The 17,067-nt window shown below is 44.9% G+C and overlaps 1 protein-coding gene across 1 annotated transcript in view; it reads left to right on the top strand.

Moving 5' to 3' along the window:
* SYN3 (synapsin III) overlaps positions 1 to 17,067 on the top strand; it is a 502,974-nt gene that overhangs the window by 71,118 nt on the left and 414,789 nt on the right. The window lies entirely within an intron of this gene.

Raw genomic sequence — 17,067 nt, forward strand, 5'->3', positions numbered from 1 at the left:
AGAGGTTTATTCAGAAGCCGGAAATGACAAGAATGTGTAAATCCATAGGTGAGATAAGCACGTGCATAAATACATTGCTATCTACTTAAGTCCCCAGAGAATGATACACACTAGGTCTTGTGAGGGTTTAGGGAAGGAAGAGAGAGGATTCAGATTTGGGAAAGGAGGAAAAATAGGGAAGAGCTTTGAGGAAAAGGTAACATTTGTTCTGAGCCTGGTCCAATGGTAGAATGTGGACATTCTCAGACTGGGTGTAGAGAAAGAGAAATATATCCTAAGAGTAGGAAACAGCCTCTGCAAATAAAGACAGATCTAAAACAAAGGTGCGTGATGTTTGGTGTATTAGTCTGTTTTCATGCTGCTGATAAAGACATATTCGGGACTGGGTAATTCATAAAGAAAAGGAGGTTGAATGGACTCACAGTTTCACGTGGCTGAGGAGGCCTCACAATCACGGCAGAAGGTGAAAGGCATACCTTACCTGATGGCAGACAAGAGAGAATGAGAGTCTGTGCAGGGAAACTGCCCTTTATAAAATCATCAGATCTCTTGAGACTTACTCACTATCGTGAGATCAGCATGAGCAAGAGCCACCCCCATGAGTCAATTACTTCCCACCAGGTCCCTCCCACAACACATGGGAATTGTGGGAGCTACAATTCAAGATAAGATTTGGGTGGGGACACAGCCAAACCGTATCAATTATGATAAGTCAACTAATTTGGCTCATTCTTTATTGAGTACCTACTGTATGCCATGAAAGACATTACATGGCTTCCTATTTCTAGTAACAGTGAGCTAGGTCATTTGGACCAGCTTTTCCCCTGAAAACAACTTAAAAACTGATACTAAATAATTACAATCTTTAAAGGCCTTCTAAGAGTTGGTGTGACGGTAAAGAATTACCAGGAAGAGACTGATGGGAAAATGAAAACCCAGAGAGGTAAATAAGTACAAAGCTACCTGTATCCTGAGAGTATTCGCTAGGTCAGCCAAATTTGGAAAGGGTTTTGAGAGCTTAGTGGAGGCAAGGGAGACAGAAATCAACACTCAGGGCCACTCAGAATAGGGAGTGTAACAGTAGACCCTCTCCACAATAAACTGAGATTCCCCAAAGGACTATACCTTCTAGGTGAACATGAATTACAAGTAGGTGAGCCCTCACAAGTACTTGCAGCTTGAATTGCAGTTTGAATAACCCAGCCCTCCAGGAAACCTCAAGCATTGAACTTGGTTTATGGTGATCCCAGACATGCCAGAAATAAAAGCAAATCCTGTGTAAAGGAAGGCACTTTCAAGCTAGACTTCAAATGATCCTTCAAATAATTTTTTTGTATAATAGCTAGCATGTAGTCAAAGATAACCAGGTGAAACAGAAACAATAGACAATGGAGACAGAACCTCAAAGACAGAAGACATTAGAATTATCAGACAGATTATTTTTAAAAACTATACATATCAAATTGAAAAAAATCAAGTTTGGAGATATCTGCAGAGAAAAGGACACTACAAAAAGTGATATAACCAGGTTTTTTTCTTTTTTTTTGTTTTGAGATGGAGTCTTTCTCTTGTTGCCCAGGCTGGAGTGCAATGGCATGATCTTGGCTCACCGCAACCTCCATCTCCCAGGTTTAAGCAATTCTCCTGCTTCAGCCTCCTGAGTAGCTGGGATTACAGACATGCACCACCACACCCGGCTAATTTTGTATTTTTAGTAGAAATGGGGTTTTGCCATGTTGGTGAGGCTGGTCTCAAACTCCTGACCTCAGGAGATCCACCTGCCTCGGCCTCCCAAAATGCTGGCGTGAGCCACCGCGCCCAGCTGATATAACCAGTTAGAAAACACACACACACACACACACACACACACACACACACACACACACACAACTTCTAGAAATGAAAACTACAATAATCAAAATTATTGTGTTTAACATCCAGTAGACACAGCTGAAAAAGTGTTTATGAAATGAAAGGTACAGCTGAAGAGATTATCCTGAACGAAGCACAGAGAGAAAAAGATTGGAGGTACAGGAAAGACTGTTAGATCCTAGGAGAGGGTCTAACATTCATTTAATCAGAATCTCAAAAGAGAGAGGTAAAAGAATAGAGCAGAGACAGTATTTGAAGAAATGATTGTTTTGGAAAGATACCAAACCACAAAAAACAGAAGCTTGGCAAATTTCAAGCAGGATAAATAAAAATAATTCCACACCAAGACTCGATAGTGATATTTAGAAAGAAAAGCCAGAGGGAAAAGGCAGATTACAGATGGTCCTCAATTTATGATGGTTTCACTTATGATTTTTTGACTTTATGATGATACAAGCGACACTCATTCAGCAGAACATTAATAAATTGCATGAGATCTTCAACGCTTTTTTATAAAATAGGCTTTTTGTTCAAATATTTTGCCCAGCTATAGGCTAATGTAAGTGCTCTGATAATGTTTAAGGTAGGCTAGGCTAAGCGATGACGTTTGGTAGGTTAGGTGTAATAAATGCATTTTTTTTTTTTTTTTTTTTTGAGACAGAGTCTTGTTCTGTCGCCCAGGCTGGAGTGCAGTGGCGCAATCTTGGTTCACTGCAAGCTCTGCCTTCCGGGTTCATTCCATTCTCCTGTCTCAGCCTCCTGAATAACTGGGACTACAGGCACCCACCGCCATGCCTGGCTAATGTTTTGTATTTTTAGTAGAGACAGGGTTTCACCGTGTTAGCCAGGATGGTCTCCATCTCCTGACCTCGTGATCCGCCCGCTTCGGCCTCCCCAAATGCTGGGATTACAGGTGTGAGCCGCTGCGCCCGGCCAATAAAAGCATTTTCAACTTAGGATATTTTCAACTTACAATGGGTTTATTGGGATGCAGCNATAGGCTAATGTAAGTGCTCTGATAATGTTTAAGGTAGGCTAGGCTAAGCGATGACGTTTGGTAGGTTAGGTGTAATAAATGCATTTTTTTTTTTTTTTTTGAGACAGAGTCTTGTTCTGTCGCCCAGGCTGGAGTGCAGTGGCGCAATCTTGGTTCACTGCAAGCTCTGCCTTCCGGGTTCATTCCATTCTCCTGTCTCAGCCTCCTGAATAACTGGGACTACAGGCACCCACCGCCATGCCTGGCTAATGTTTTGTATTTTAGTAGAGACAGGGTTTCACCGTGTTAGCCAGGATGGTCTCCATCTCCTGACCTCGTGATCCGCCCGCTTCGGCCTCCCCAAATGCTGGGATTACAGGTGTGAGCCGCTGCGCCCGGCCAATAAAAGCATTTTCAACTTAGGATATTTTCAACTTACAATGGGTTTATTGGGATGCAGCCCCTTCGTAAGTCAAGGAACATCTGTACTTTTATTAAAGTAACAGACTAGCAGCTTCCTGAGAACAATGGTGGAAAAACGTCTTCAGTGTGCTGAGAGAAATTAATTGCCAACCTATAATTCTTTCCTCAGAGAAACATCTTTTATGAGTGATGGCAAAATAAAAACATTTACAGACCTTCGAAAAGGGAAACTATAAAGTATGGATGTACTTTAGGCAAAAAGAAAGCGATCTCAGGTTAACATAGAGCTGCAAGATTATGTGAATGGCAAAGAAGGTGGTGTTAATAGGTATTGTCTTCAAAAGACAATAAAATAATTTTATGGATTTAAAAATATGTGAAGGATTAAAATATACAACATTAAGTTAGTAGAGATTGAGGGTAAATGGAATTAAGATGTTCTGAGGCCCTTGTATTGTCAGGGAAGAAAGTAAACATGGCCAGGTGTGGTGGCTCACGCTTGTAAATCCCAGCACTTTGGGAGGCCAGGTGTGTGGACTGCTTGAGCTCAGGAGTTTGAGACCAGCCTGAGCAAAATGGTGACACCCCATCTCTATGAAAAATACAAAAAAAAAAAAAAAAAAAAACCCAGCAGGACATGGTTGTGCACACCTGTAATCCCAGCTACTCGGGGAGGCTGAGTTGGGAGAATTGATTGAGCCCGGGGAGGTCAAAGCTGCAGTGAGCCATGATCACGCCACTGCACTTTAGCCTGGGTGACAGAGAAATACCCTGTCTCAAAAAAAAAAGTAAATATATTGATTAATAACAGGCTTTAAAAATCAACACAGGGCCGGGCGCGGTGGCTCAAGCCTGTAATCCCAGCACTTTGGGAGGCTGAGACGGGCGGATCACGAGGTCAGGAGATCGAGACCATCCTGGCTAACACAGTGAAACCCCGTCTCTACTAAAAAATACAAAAAACTAGCCGGGCGAGGTGGCGGGCGCCTGTAGTCCCAGCAACTTGGGAGGCTGAGGCAGGAGAATGGCGTGAACCCGGGAGGCGGAGCTTGCAGTGAGCTGAGATCCGGCCACTGCACTCCAGCCCGGGCGACAGAGCGAGACTCCGTCTCAAAAAAAAAAAAAAAACCAACACAGAACAGGTGTTATAAATAACCCAAAGTAAATGGTCAATTAACACCCAGTTTATCAGCAGGTCTGAGCTGCTATCATTCTGAATTGCTTATACAGCAGTGCTAGTTATTAAAATATTGAAATTTTTCTATACGAGTTGGTAAACAGCCATTGCCTTGAGCCTGCTGAGTGCCTTCAGCCACCCTAACCCCATAGGACTGTTCCTGTGTCCCCCAGTTCACCACACTCTTGTCCCCAAGCCCATATTCTTGTTCTCCCCTGGCCAGAGGATGCCCCGACATTGTAGGGAAGAACCTCGGAAGTAGTAGTGGAACCCCAGAGAGTGAATGCCTGGTTTCTCCTGTCTCTTCAAGGCTATAAATGCCTGTGCATCTTCTGGAGTCGCCCTCTCATGGTCATTTGTGCGAACTGCAAACCCCACAAAGTACCCTGGGAGCTGTTCAATATTTGTATCACCAATGTATGTATACCAATAAGTACATTAAATGTAAATGGACTAAATGCACTAATTAAAGAGAAGGGTTATCAATGTAACTTTTAAAAAGTCCAAATGTATTCCATTCAAGACATTCATCTAAAACATAAGCATACAGAAAATTTGAAAGTTAAAGAAAGAGGAAAAATATACCATGCAACTGTGCAGCAAAAGAAAGCTCACGGATGCAACTGCATTAATATCTGGGAGAAAATAGACTCCCAGGTGAAAAGCATTACTAGGGAAAAGGAAGTAATTTATTATGATAAAGATTCATTTACTGAGAAGAAATAATTTTAAATTTATAAGCACTATTATAAGCACTATATAAAAATACCTCAAGATACACTTCAAAAATGGACAAAACTAAATAAAGAAATAAAGAAGTTCCTGATTATTGGAGATTAGGAGAATAATGCTAAACATGTAAATTCATGTACTTCTCCATAGCACCCTCATTTTGAATACAAGAACTGTAAAAAGCCTAAAATGCTATTGTTTAGGAATCTGTCTGTGCTCATATTTGGTATTTTTTGTACTTATGTCCTACTTCCTTATTTGGAAGGGTGGCTGGATCTCCTTCATTTGTAACAGGTAGAAACAAGAACATCTATCCCGGCTGGGCACGACGGCTCACGCCTGTAATCCCAGCACTTTGGGAGGCCGAGGTGGGCAGATTGCTTGAGATCAGGAGTTCGAGACCAGCCTCGGCAATGTGGCAAAACCTTGTGTCTACTAAAAATGCAAAAGTTATCCAGGTGTGGTGGTGCACGCCTGTAGTCCCAGCTGTTTGAGAGGCTGAGGCACAAGAATCACTTGAACCTAGAAGTGGATGCTGCAGTGAGCCGCTGCAGTGAGCCTGGATGACAGATTGAGACCCTACCACAAATAAAAAGAATAACTATCCCGTTGGTCCTCAAATTTAGCTGTGGATTAGAATCACCTACGAATTATTTTAAAATCCTGATACCCAAGCAGTGTCCCAGACGCATTACACTGGAATCTCTGAGGGTGGGATTTAGGTATTTGTATTTTTAAAGCTCCCCTGGTGATTCTAGTGGCAGCCAAAGTAAGAAACATCCCCAGATTGTTCTCATGGTGGCCCTGCACTGGGGCAGGATGGGCTGAAAAGCTGAGGATACTCCTAGGTATGCTGCCTGAACACAAGAATCACTTTGCAAAAATAGACCTCTCCAAGTCTTTTTCTAGACCTGCCATATTCTTCCTGAATTTACAACATTGTTTACAAAAATAAAGTTACAGAAATGTGCCAGGTATTTGTTAATCGGCAGTTCTTCCAGCATTCGGGAATGGCAAGCTTTGAAGGCAGTTGTTGTGAGTTGAATTGTGTTCCCCTGAAAAAGATAAAGTCCTAACTCCTAGTACCTAAGAATGTGACCTTACTTGAAAATAGCCTTGTTGCAGATGTGATGATTAAGGTGCAGTCATACTGGAGTCGTGTGAGCCTTTAATCCAATATGACTGGTGTCCTTATAAGAAGAGGGAAATTTAGACATGGGGAAAATGCCATGCATTGATGGAAGCAGAGATTGGGGAGATACGTTGACAAGCCAAGAATTGCTGACGATCATCAGAAGCTAGGAGACAGGCATTCCCTGCCAAGCCCTCAGAAAGAACCAACTCTGCTGCCAACACCATTTATTTTATTTATTTATTATTATTTTTTGAGACAGGGTCTCTTTCTGTCACCCAGGCTGGGGTACAGTGATATGATCACTGCTCACTGCAGCCTCAACCTCCCAGGCTCAAGTGGTCCACCTACCTCAGCCTCCTGAATAGCTGGGACTACAGACACATGCCACCATACCTGTCTAAGTTTTAAATTTTTGGTAGAGATGGGGTCTTGCTCTGTTGCCCAAGCTGGTCTCGAACTCCTGAGCTCAAGCGATTCTCCCACCTTAGCCTCCCAAAGTGCAGGCATAAGCCACTGTGCCCAGCCTGCCAACACCTTGATTTTGGACTTCTAGCCTCTAGAACCATGAGAGAGTAATTTCTCTTGTTTTAAGCTATTAAGTTTGTGGTCCATTGCTACAGCAGCCCTAGAAAATGAATACAGCAGTGCCTCTTAAAATTTAATGTGCGTACACACCTCTTGGAGATCTCATGTTAAAATTCAGATCTTCATCCATTAGGTCTTCAGGTAGGGCCTGATATTTTGAGTTTTCTTTGAGCTCCCAGGTGAAGCCAATGCATCTGGTCATGCCGACTCAGTTTGAGCAGCAAGGATGTGAACAAGCTCCTAGATGCTGCTGGTGCTGCTGTTGGAAGATCACATTTTAAGTAGCCAGGGCTGTGAAGACAGTGCCAGTATAGCTAAAGATCTGGGTTCAGAAACCCATATGGCTGTAGAGATTTGTTCTGTCTCATGCCCAGGATGGTGCTTACAACCTCAGCCAGGTAGCTCGCTTTAGCAAGATTTGTTACAGGATGTCAGACCCACGATAATGTGCATACACACCAAGTAGCCTGTGACTCAGTGTGTCCTGCAGCAGGAGGAATCAGTAGAATCTTCCAAAGTACCATTTTATCCAGTAATCCCATTATGAAGTATATACCCAAAGGAATATAAGTCATTCTACCATAAAGACGCACGCATGCAACAGTTCACCGTGGCACTCTTAGCAAAGACGTGGAATCAACCTAAATGACCATCAGTGGTAGACTGGTTAAGAAAATGTACACATGGTACCACCATGTATATGTGGTACATATACATGGAATACTATGCAGCCATAAAAGGAAGGAGATCATGTCTTTTGTCGGAACATGGATGGAGCTGGAGGCCATTACCCTTAACCAAACCAACACAGGAACAGAAAACCAAATACCACATGTTCTCATTTATAAGTGGGAGCTAAATGATGAGAACTCGTGGACACAAAGAGGAGAACAACAGATACTGAGGCCTACTTGAGGGTGAAGGGTGGGAGGAGGGGGAGGATCAGAAAAAATAACTATTGAGTACTAGGCTTAGTACCTGAGTGACAAAATAATCTGTACAGCAAACCCCTGTGACACAAGTTTACTGGTATAACAAACCTGCACATGTAACGCTGAACCTAAAGTAAAAGTTTAGTAAACAAATAAATAAAAACAGTGGAATCTTCCACAGGCATATAGGGCCATAGCAAGTCCTAGCTATGGTCTCTCAAAATAGGAATGTTAAACAGTGCTCTTGATTTGCTGTGTATTCTTTCAAAGACGCGTAGACGTTGTATTGAAATTGCCTGTAAGCACTTCCAGTATGCATTGTGACCAAGGTCTAGATTTCCTGAAGTCTTGCTCACAAGGAACACCTTCAGGGAAGGTGATGTGATGGTTAATTTACCAAGAGGGCTGGTAAAACGTTATTTCTTGGTGCGTCTATGAGGGTATTTCTGGAAGAGCATTTGAATCAGTAGGCTCAGCGAGGAAGGTCTTCCCTCACCGTGTGGGCAGGCAGCATCTAACCCATTGGGGGTCCCACTAGAACAAAAAGACAGAGGAAGAGCTAAATCTCTGTCTCTCGACCTGGGACACCGATCTTCTCCTGCCCTTGGACATCAAACCTCCTGGTTCCTAGGCCTTCAAACTTCAAGACTGATGCCAGCAGCCACCCAGTTCTCAAGACTCCAGCCACAGACTGGGAAATTATATGGTTGACACCCCTGGTTCTGAAGCCTTCGAACTCAGACCAAATCACACTATGAGCTTTCCTGTTCTCCAGCTCACAGCCAGCATCTCGTGGAACTTGTCAGCCTGTGTTATCATGTGAGCCAGTCCCCATAATGAATATTCTCTTCGATATATCCTGTTAGTTCTGTTTCTCTGGAGAACCCTGACTAATATAGGTGACCAGGATGGATGGCAGAGAATACCATTGCTGGCTTTCTCCAGCTTCCATTCCTTCTGCTTTGGCAAACAGCACCTAGTATTCCATTGAGGTGACCCCCTCCCCAACTTGCAGTCTGTGTAGTGTGTGCAGCTGATGGCACATGACCGGCCCTAGTCAATTGGAGTATCTCATTGGGACCCAAGCCAGGCCAATGCCAGAACTCTTGGATGAAAGGCACATGTGTTCTGCTGGGACCACTGAGGGTAGGATGTATGTCTGGAGCTGCTGGTGGCCATCTCTCTCCTTGAGTGAACAATCTGCCAAGAATGAAGCCAAGGTAAAGGAACTCACAGCCAAGCAGAGAGACGATGCCCTAATGATGTTATTCAAGGCTGTGAATCCGGACTCATCCCCAGACTTGAGCCAAAAAAAATCCCTTTTTGTTTAAGCCAGCTTGAATTGCACATAAAAAATTCATGAACTTTTATTTATTTAGCAAACACTTTTATAGCATTTCCTACGTGCTAGGCACTGTTCCAAGCCCTTAACATGAATTAACTCATTTCATCCTTTCAACAGTCCTATAGGGTGTGTGCTGTTCAGATCACCATTTTATAGATCAAAAGGCTGAAACACCAATGGATGGGGTAATGACATCCAGTTCTCCAGCCAATAAGTGGTAAAACTAGGATTCAAGCTCAGGCAGTCTGGCTCCAGGGCCTGTGTGTGGCAAGGGGCAGAGCTGCCTAAAGAAGCCATACATTTCCTACTATGAATGCCACGCAAGAGTACAATTGAACAATGACACGGAAGAAAAACATGGAGAGGATCCATGCATCTGACTTTTAGGTGGGGCACAAGGAAAAGTCAGTCACCACTATTAATGGTACCTGGTGCACCAGGGCTGTGCCAAGTGCTCATCATAGACGGTCTTATCTAGTTGTTACGAACCCATGAGATGGTCTAATAATAATGTAGACAGCCAGTATAGCCTGAAGGTTAAGAACTCAGTTCTGGAGCAGGCTGCAGGCTGCCTTGATGGACATCCCAGATTTGCCATGGTGAAAGGAGCTGTGTGACTGTGGGCAGTAACTTATCTGCAATACTACTACTACTGCTACTACTTCTACTACTACTAATAATAACAATGCCTCCTCAAAGGGTTGCAGTGAGGATTACATGAGTTAGTATAATGTGAAGTGCTAAACACAGTGCCTGGATCAGGATAATCACTAAATTAAGTGTGTAATAATAATTATTATAGCCCCATTTACAGAGGAAGAAACTGAGTCACAACTGGGACAATTAAATAATTGTCATTGATTTCATTGCCCCAGATCACACTTTTAGAAAGTAGCACCACTTGGATTTGAACCCAGGTCTCTGAGTCTATACCAAGTGAGTTTCCAAGTGTCTCCAAATCTTTGTCCACTTTGCCAGCCTCCAGTCCTGTTGAGCCCACACCAGGCTGGCGTGAGTGGACACTCAGTCTCTGTACAGAAAGCAGCAGTATGTAGAGATTTCTCCAGGGTGCAGAGTGAAGCTACAGCTCATTCAGGGTACAGTATGGGAGCGTTGCTTAAAAATCTATTGCTGAGATACGAGAATTTACCTCTCTGAGCCTCAGTGTTTTTTAATCTGTAAAAGGTAATAATATTATTTTGCATAGTTTTTGTAAGGGTGACATGAGATGTCATCTATGAAAAGTCTGTGCGTTCATTCCACAAATATTTATTAAGGACCTACTATGTTCCAGGGACCACTTCAGACATTGGGTATTGTATCAGACAGAAACCAGGCAAAAGACAGAATTCACCCCTAAGTGGTCTAAATAAGGAGACTTTAATGAAGTGGCAACTTATAAAAGAGTGTGAGGGGCTAAGGAAACACAAGGTATTTAGAATCTAACAACGGAAGGGAACCGTTATCATCCTAGGGGTAAAGGGACAAGAGGGGAAAATAGAATTTCTAGACTAAGTCTAGTAGGTTTAATCTAGACTTGAGCAGGAGAGCTGGTCATTGCTGTGACTGGGGAGGAACTCAGCTACCTCCAAAGTCATGACACTAAAGCACGGTGGGCACTAGAGAGAAGTACCACCCCCCTTCTCTCCCTCTGCCTTCCAGTCTCCTGCTGGGGCCTCATTTTGCCAAAGGCAAGCAGAAACCATTCAACAAGGGAGCTGAGTTGATGCTGCCCACAGGGACCCATCTCATGTAGCTCAGAGCAGAGAAGAATGGAAAAAGCATAGAGTGGGGTCAGGAGGGCACAAAAAGAGAATAACTCTTAGGGGACCAGTGAACAAAACAGAGCAAGTCCCTGCTTACAAGGTCAGACTCAAGGAGTGCTTTGTAAATGGCCAAGCATTGCACACAAGTTGGTGAAATCACCAGTATTTGCAGCAGCTGCATTGATAGCCCTCCTTCCTCTGGTTTTTGTCCAAACCCAAACCCAGAGTAGCCGGCCAGCCAGCTCGAGGTGCTCAAGCGCAACCCAGACATCCAGGTTCTCTATTTAGAAAGCAGAGCAGGGACCATCCCAGGGCATGTTAAAATTCATGCTTTGTGGGTGCCTTGGCTGTTCTGGTCCCAGATTCTAGCCTGGCTCCACAAGGGAGAGATAAAAAGGGACAGCCATGTTTATACAGACAGAGGGGATTGCAAATACAGGGCAGGAGAAACCAAGAATGAAAAACACCCGAGGAGGCAGACGTTAATGAGGCCCCAATCTAATTACGCAAGTCCCGCTCTCAGTTTCCAGCATTAGGCAACACTAAATTACAGGCACCCGTTCAAACCACAGCGGCTGATAATGTGCATCCGCTCATTAGAAGGTCAGACCTCAGAGAGGCCTGAAGAGCAGGAGCCAGGAAGCATCAGTAACGCAAGCCCTTGAGGAAAGGCATTAGAGACTCTCAGATGCTCCCCCTCCCCAGCTCCCACCAAGGCTTACTGTTTGCAGGGAGGATGTGTGGGGCAAGAGGGAGATGCATAGGCTTGTCCCAGAGGAGGGGATGGTCTATAAAAATCTTACAGTTCCAGAGTCAGAAGAGACCCTTAGACTTTTCTACATGTCCCCATTTTACAGATGGGCAAACTGTGGCCTGGGGAAGAGAGAAGGGTAGCTTTTCCAGATCCTCCCAGCATATCAGCTCCTGAGCCACAATCAGCCCTTGACTCCTGAATCTCTACCCTGGGATCTCTCTAACATCCCATCAAGAAACTTAATTTTTGTAATAACGTTTCTTTACTCCTTATTTCATACTTAATTGCTCAGATTCTTCTGGGCTTCCTGAACTTTTAATTTCAAGTTCCAGATATCCGTTCATTCAACAGAATTTATTAGAGGCAAATTCCAAGTGCCAGGTTCCAGCAAACATTACATGGAACACAGTTCCTGCACTCACTCCTGGGTACCTGTGTGTGTTTGGAAAAGTGTTCCCTTCACCTCTCCTAAATGTTTCCGTATGGGTTAAGCTGCTTCCTCCTTTCCTTCCTTTCATTCATTATGTGCCAGACACAGAAGGCACAGTGGTGAATGAAACAGACAATAGCTCCTGTGGAGCTGATATTAGAGTTGCAGAAAACAGTCAATCAATAAGTAAGCAGATAATGTGGGCTAAGGGCAGGTCATGAGAAACGGGTGAAGCAAAAAGAGAATATGGAGAAGTTGGTATTTGAGGTGCGGGAAGCAGGGAAGGCCTCCTGAGGAGGTGACTTGAGTGAAGAGGGAAACAGAGTGAGCCTTGTGTGTATGGGGAGTGGACCTTCCTTGTGTGTATGGGGAGTGGACCTCTCAACTTTGCATGGACATGCACACAGGTAAGTGGCAGCTTGGGGGCCAGTCGAGGGAAGGGAGAAAGGCAGATACTTCCTTGGCTTGGCGCGTTCCTCACTTTTATCCATCAAGATTGTGCTTCTGTGCCCGCTTCTCTCATCCCTCCCTGAAGTTGAATTTGGTGCCCGCCTCTGAGCTCATAAAGTATCTAGGACTAGCCCAAGTAGGCGGCCTGGCTTCATGACACAGAGGCCACCTGTGTAGGCAAAGCAGACCGCCTGGGCTGGATCCCGGCTCTGCCTTCTCCAAGCTGCAAGGCCTTGGGTCGGTCACTCCCTGTTTTTAGTCCTTGGCCTCCTCACCTGAAGTGGGGACAGAGTCCTCACTTCATAGATGCAGTATGTATAAAGCATGTCCATGGTGTCTGGTGCACCAGCTTGGCATTTGCTAGCTCTCCTTCTTCCTGAAACATTTCTGTGGATGCGACCACTCTCACCCATGCACCTCCTTCTGAGTTTCTGATCTCATGTCCCCTCAGGAAGACCCTGCCAGACCATACTGTCCACACTCTCTAGGCCCAACTACACATTTTTTTTTCCTTCAAACATTTATCACTGCCTGAAATGATTATAGCTAGATCGCTAATACAGAGACATATAATATTAAATAATATAGTGATATACGCTATTGTATAATTTATTTTGTTGTTTCTTTTCTGGAACAGGTCTAGATAGCTAGAAAGATTGCTTTGTTCCCACTGTATTCCCATATCACACGTCAGGTTCTCAATAACTTTGTTCAGTGAAAGAAGGAATGCACCAGCCCTTCACCAACAGCTATGTGTTCTGGTCTTACTGCTCTTCCTGTACTATAACTGGTTCAGGAGGGTAATTATTATTTACTTCCCCCGTCTCCCCCTGGACTGAACCTTCCTTGAGGATCAAGTTAAGCTGTTTTTCCGAATTGTGGCCCTAGCACCTGGCACAATGCCTAAATCTTTGCAGAAGGCATTCATGACCAGCTGACTCTTTGCATGAATAAGAATCCTACAGCTCTGCAAACTGAAAAGCTCACGGCTGAGGGGAGTCAGGCCTTGGCTTGCACCAGGCACAGACTTCCTGACAGCACACCACCCGCAGCATTCTGTCCCCAGGAGGGGATGGGGTCTGCAAGGCCAGGCACTTGGAGTCATCCAGGGGCCCAGCAGAGCAGCCTTGGAGGGGGAAGGCCCCATCTAATCTCTTCACCCAGGGCCTCTGCCCTTGCCACTGCCGGAGAAAGCAGGATCCCTGGGGACTTGCAGAGGTGGGGCGTGGGAACGGGAAGAAAGCAGCACAAGAAAGAGGCAGTGTGAGCCTGTAAAGCGATGCCAGGCTCCGCTGCTGTGCACCTCCAGCCAACAGGCCAACAGCAGATCTGCCAACTCCCCTGGGAGAGAGAGCTCGGGTCCGACGGAGAAAAACAGTGTGGCTCCTGATTCCCAGAAGCACAGAAACTGGGGATGGGAAAGACTGTGAGGCCACTGGCTGTGCCCTGCCGACCCTGCGCACTTTCCCACGTGCTGGAGCCACACCCGGAATGAGTCCAGCTCTGGGTCCCACTTCACCACCCCCGGCACCCGTCCTGCCCTGACACATGCCACTGTGGGAGAAATTGCCCTGTGGCCACTTTAGCCTTTTGGCCTTGGCATCCTGGTGTCTTCTCATTCAGAAGCAATCACCTTTTACTAAAAGGCTGTTGGGTACCCGGTACTTCTCAGTGGTAGGACATTTTATCCTCTCTTTGAAAGAAATGAAATGACATTTTTCTGAGGGCACATAGCTGACAAGTGGAGGAGTGGAACTCCAGTTCTGATATGATTTCATATCACATGATCCTTCCACCTGGTTGGCACAGCTTAATATTGGAAAAAAACGCTAGCATTGGTGTCTGGCAGTCCTGGGTTCAAATCTCGACTTCCCGTTTGCTGTTTGTGTGGCTTTGCACAAGTAATCTTACCTGTCTGACTCCCAGGTTCCTTAACTGTAAAATGGAAAGAATGCCTCTTTTGGAGGACTAAATGAGGAAGTCTTTCAATTGTTAGTGCCTGAAATATAGCGAATGCTCTCTGAATGTTCCCTCTACCCCTGCTTCATCTCATACCCCCCAACTAGTCTTGTACACCCTTCCTGGTTCCCTGAGATGAGCCTCATGGGGAGAAGAGTTGGGGGGAGACCATCTTAGGGCCCCCTTCTCACCCAGGCAACACAGTGTAGTGAGGAGAGCCCCACAACAGGGATGAAGTGCTCCGTTTACAGTTTGCATTTGCTGTTTTCATACTCTCCATCTTCATTTAAAATGTCCATCTGCTTCCTGAGGGCTTGTTGATCCACTAGTTTATTGACATTCAAACCTTTCTTGATGAGAATAATTTAGGAAACTTCTGCCCTACTTATTAAAATGCAAATGCTTGTGCTCTGGTACCAGAAAGTCAGATTCCTGGTTAAGACCCAGGAGTTTGGCCGGGCGCGGTGGCTCAAGCCTGTAATCCCAGCACTTTGGGAGGCCGAGACGGGCGGATCACGAGGTCAGGAGATCGAGACCATCCTGGCTAACACCGTGAAACCCCGTCTCTACTAAAAAATACAAAAAACTAGCCGGGCGAGGTGGCGGGCGCCTGTAGTCCCAGCTACTCGGGAGGCTGAGGCAGGAGAATGGCGTAAACCTGGGAGGCGGAGCTTGCAGTGAGCTGAGATCCGGCCACTGCACTCCAGCCTGGGAGACAGAGCGAGACTCCGTCTCAAAAAAAAAAAGACCCAGGAGTTTGCATGTTTTTAAGCTTCACCTAAGTGACTCCAACACCACGGGTCTACAGACCCCACTTTAAAAGCCATTGCACAGCTAGCCTGGGAAAAATAGCAGCATGTAGGCAACTGAAACACAGAATAATATGTTGTATGATTTTATTTTGTTCTATGTGGTTTTAAAATAATGTGGACATTTTAGCAACAGTCATAAACCAAGAAAAAAAATTGAACTTGCCTAGAGAAGATATAGGTTCACAGTCTAGCTTAACCACTTACTGACAGTAATTATTTCCTTTCTGGATCTGTATCCTCATTTATAAAATGGAGATTTGTATAAAGTTTTTGTGGAACAAACTACCCCAAATCTTTGTGGCATAAACCCACGACCGTTTTATTTGCTTTTGATCTGTGGGCCAGGAATTTGGGCAGGGATTAGCTGGGTGGTTCTTCTGCTCCATGTAGTACTTCCCAGGATGACTCACTTGACTGCACTCAGCTTGTGGCTTGGCTGGGCTGGAAGGTCCAAGTAAGCTTCACCTTCAGTCTGGTACCTTGGTGCTCCTTCACGTGGCTGTTGAGCTTCCTCACAGCCATGCGATCTCAACATAGTCGGATTTCTCATGTGGTAACTGGGTTTCAAGAGGGCACATTGCATGAGGGGCAGAAGCTGCAGGTATCTTAAGGACCAGCATCAGAAGTCACACAGCATCATTTCTACCTCATTCTAGTAGTCAAAGACAGGCACAGGGGAAACCCAGGTTTAGGGACACCCCACCTCTCAGTGGAAGGAGGGCCAAATAATGTGAAGACGTGCTAATCCACCATTTCCCCCTTCAATCTGTTCTCTACACAGCAGCCGGAGTTATTCTTCTGAAACTAAATCAGATGCCAAATGCATGTTTAAAATCCTACAAGGGCTTCCCATCCCTCTTAGAATGAAATTCACAGTCATAACTATGGTTTGCAAAACCTCATATGATCTAGGCTTCTGCTGCCTCTCTGCCCTCCTCCCCCTTCCCCACAATGGTACTTCCATCCTTTGCTGTTCTATGTAGGTCAAGCGTATTCTCTCCTCAGGACCTTTGCACTTGCTATTCCCTCAACCTGGAAAACTTTTCCCCTAAATATTAACATGGCTCAGCCCTTCACTGCATTTTGGCCTTGCTCAAATATTACCACTTCCTTCTCTGACCATCCTATCCAAAATAACACAGGTGGATCTCTATACCCTCATCCTGCTTTATTTTTTAGCAGCCCTCACTGCTACTGCTACACTTGCTTATATGTTCCTTACCCAACCTCTGGCACCAGAATATAAGCCCCTTGAGGGCAGGAATTTTATCTGTTTTGTAAATAATTCACTCCATCCCTAGTACCTAGAATGAATGGCACTATTTGGGTTTAATGAATAATTCTTTTTTAAATTTATTACACTTTAATACATGTGGTATATGTGCAGAAGGTGCAGGTTTGTTACATAGGTATACATGTGCCATGGTGGTTTGCTGCACCTGTTAACCCATTGACCCGTTATCTACATTAGGTATTTCTCCTAATGCTATCCCTCTCCCAGTCCCCAACCCCCCAAATAGTCCCCAGTGTGTGATGTTCCCCTCCCTGTGTTCATGTGTTCTCATTGAATGAATAATTCTTATAGCCTGCTTTAAGAAAAATAATTTGCACTGAGCCTCCCTCCCCCACCAGACTGTCAGGTCCCTGTAGGCAGAGGTCAGGGCCCTCTGGGGAGAAGATTTGAGGGGAGACCATCTTAGGGCCCCCTCCTAAGTTGCT

The sequence above is a fragment of the Rhinopithecus bieti genome, unplaced genomic scaffold (genome assembly GCF_001698545.2).
Source record: "Rhinopithecus bieti isolate Rb0 unplaced genomic scaffold, ASM169854v2 scaffold_12783, whole genome shotgun sequence".
NCBI lineage: Eukaryota > Metazoa > Chordata > Mammalia > Primates > Cercopithecidae > Rhinopithecus > Rhinopithecus bieti.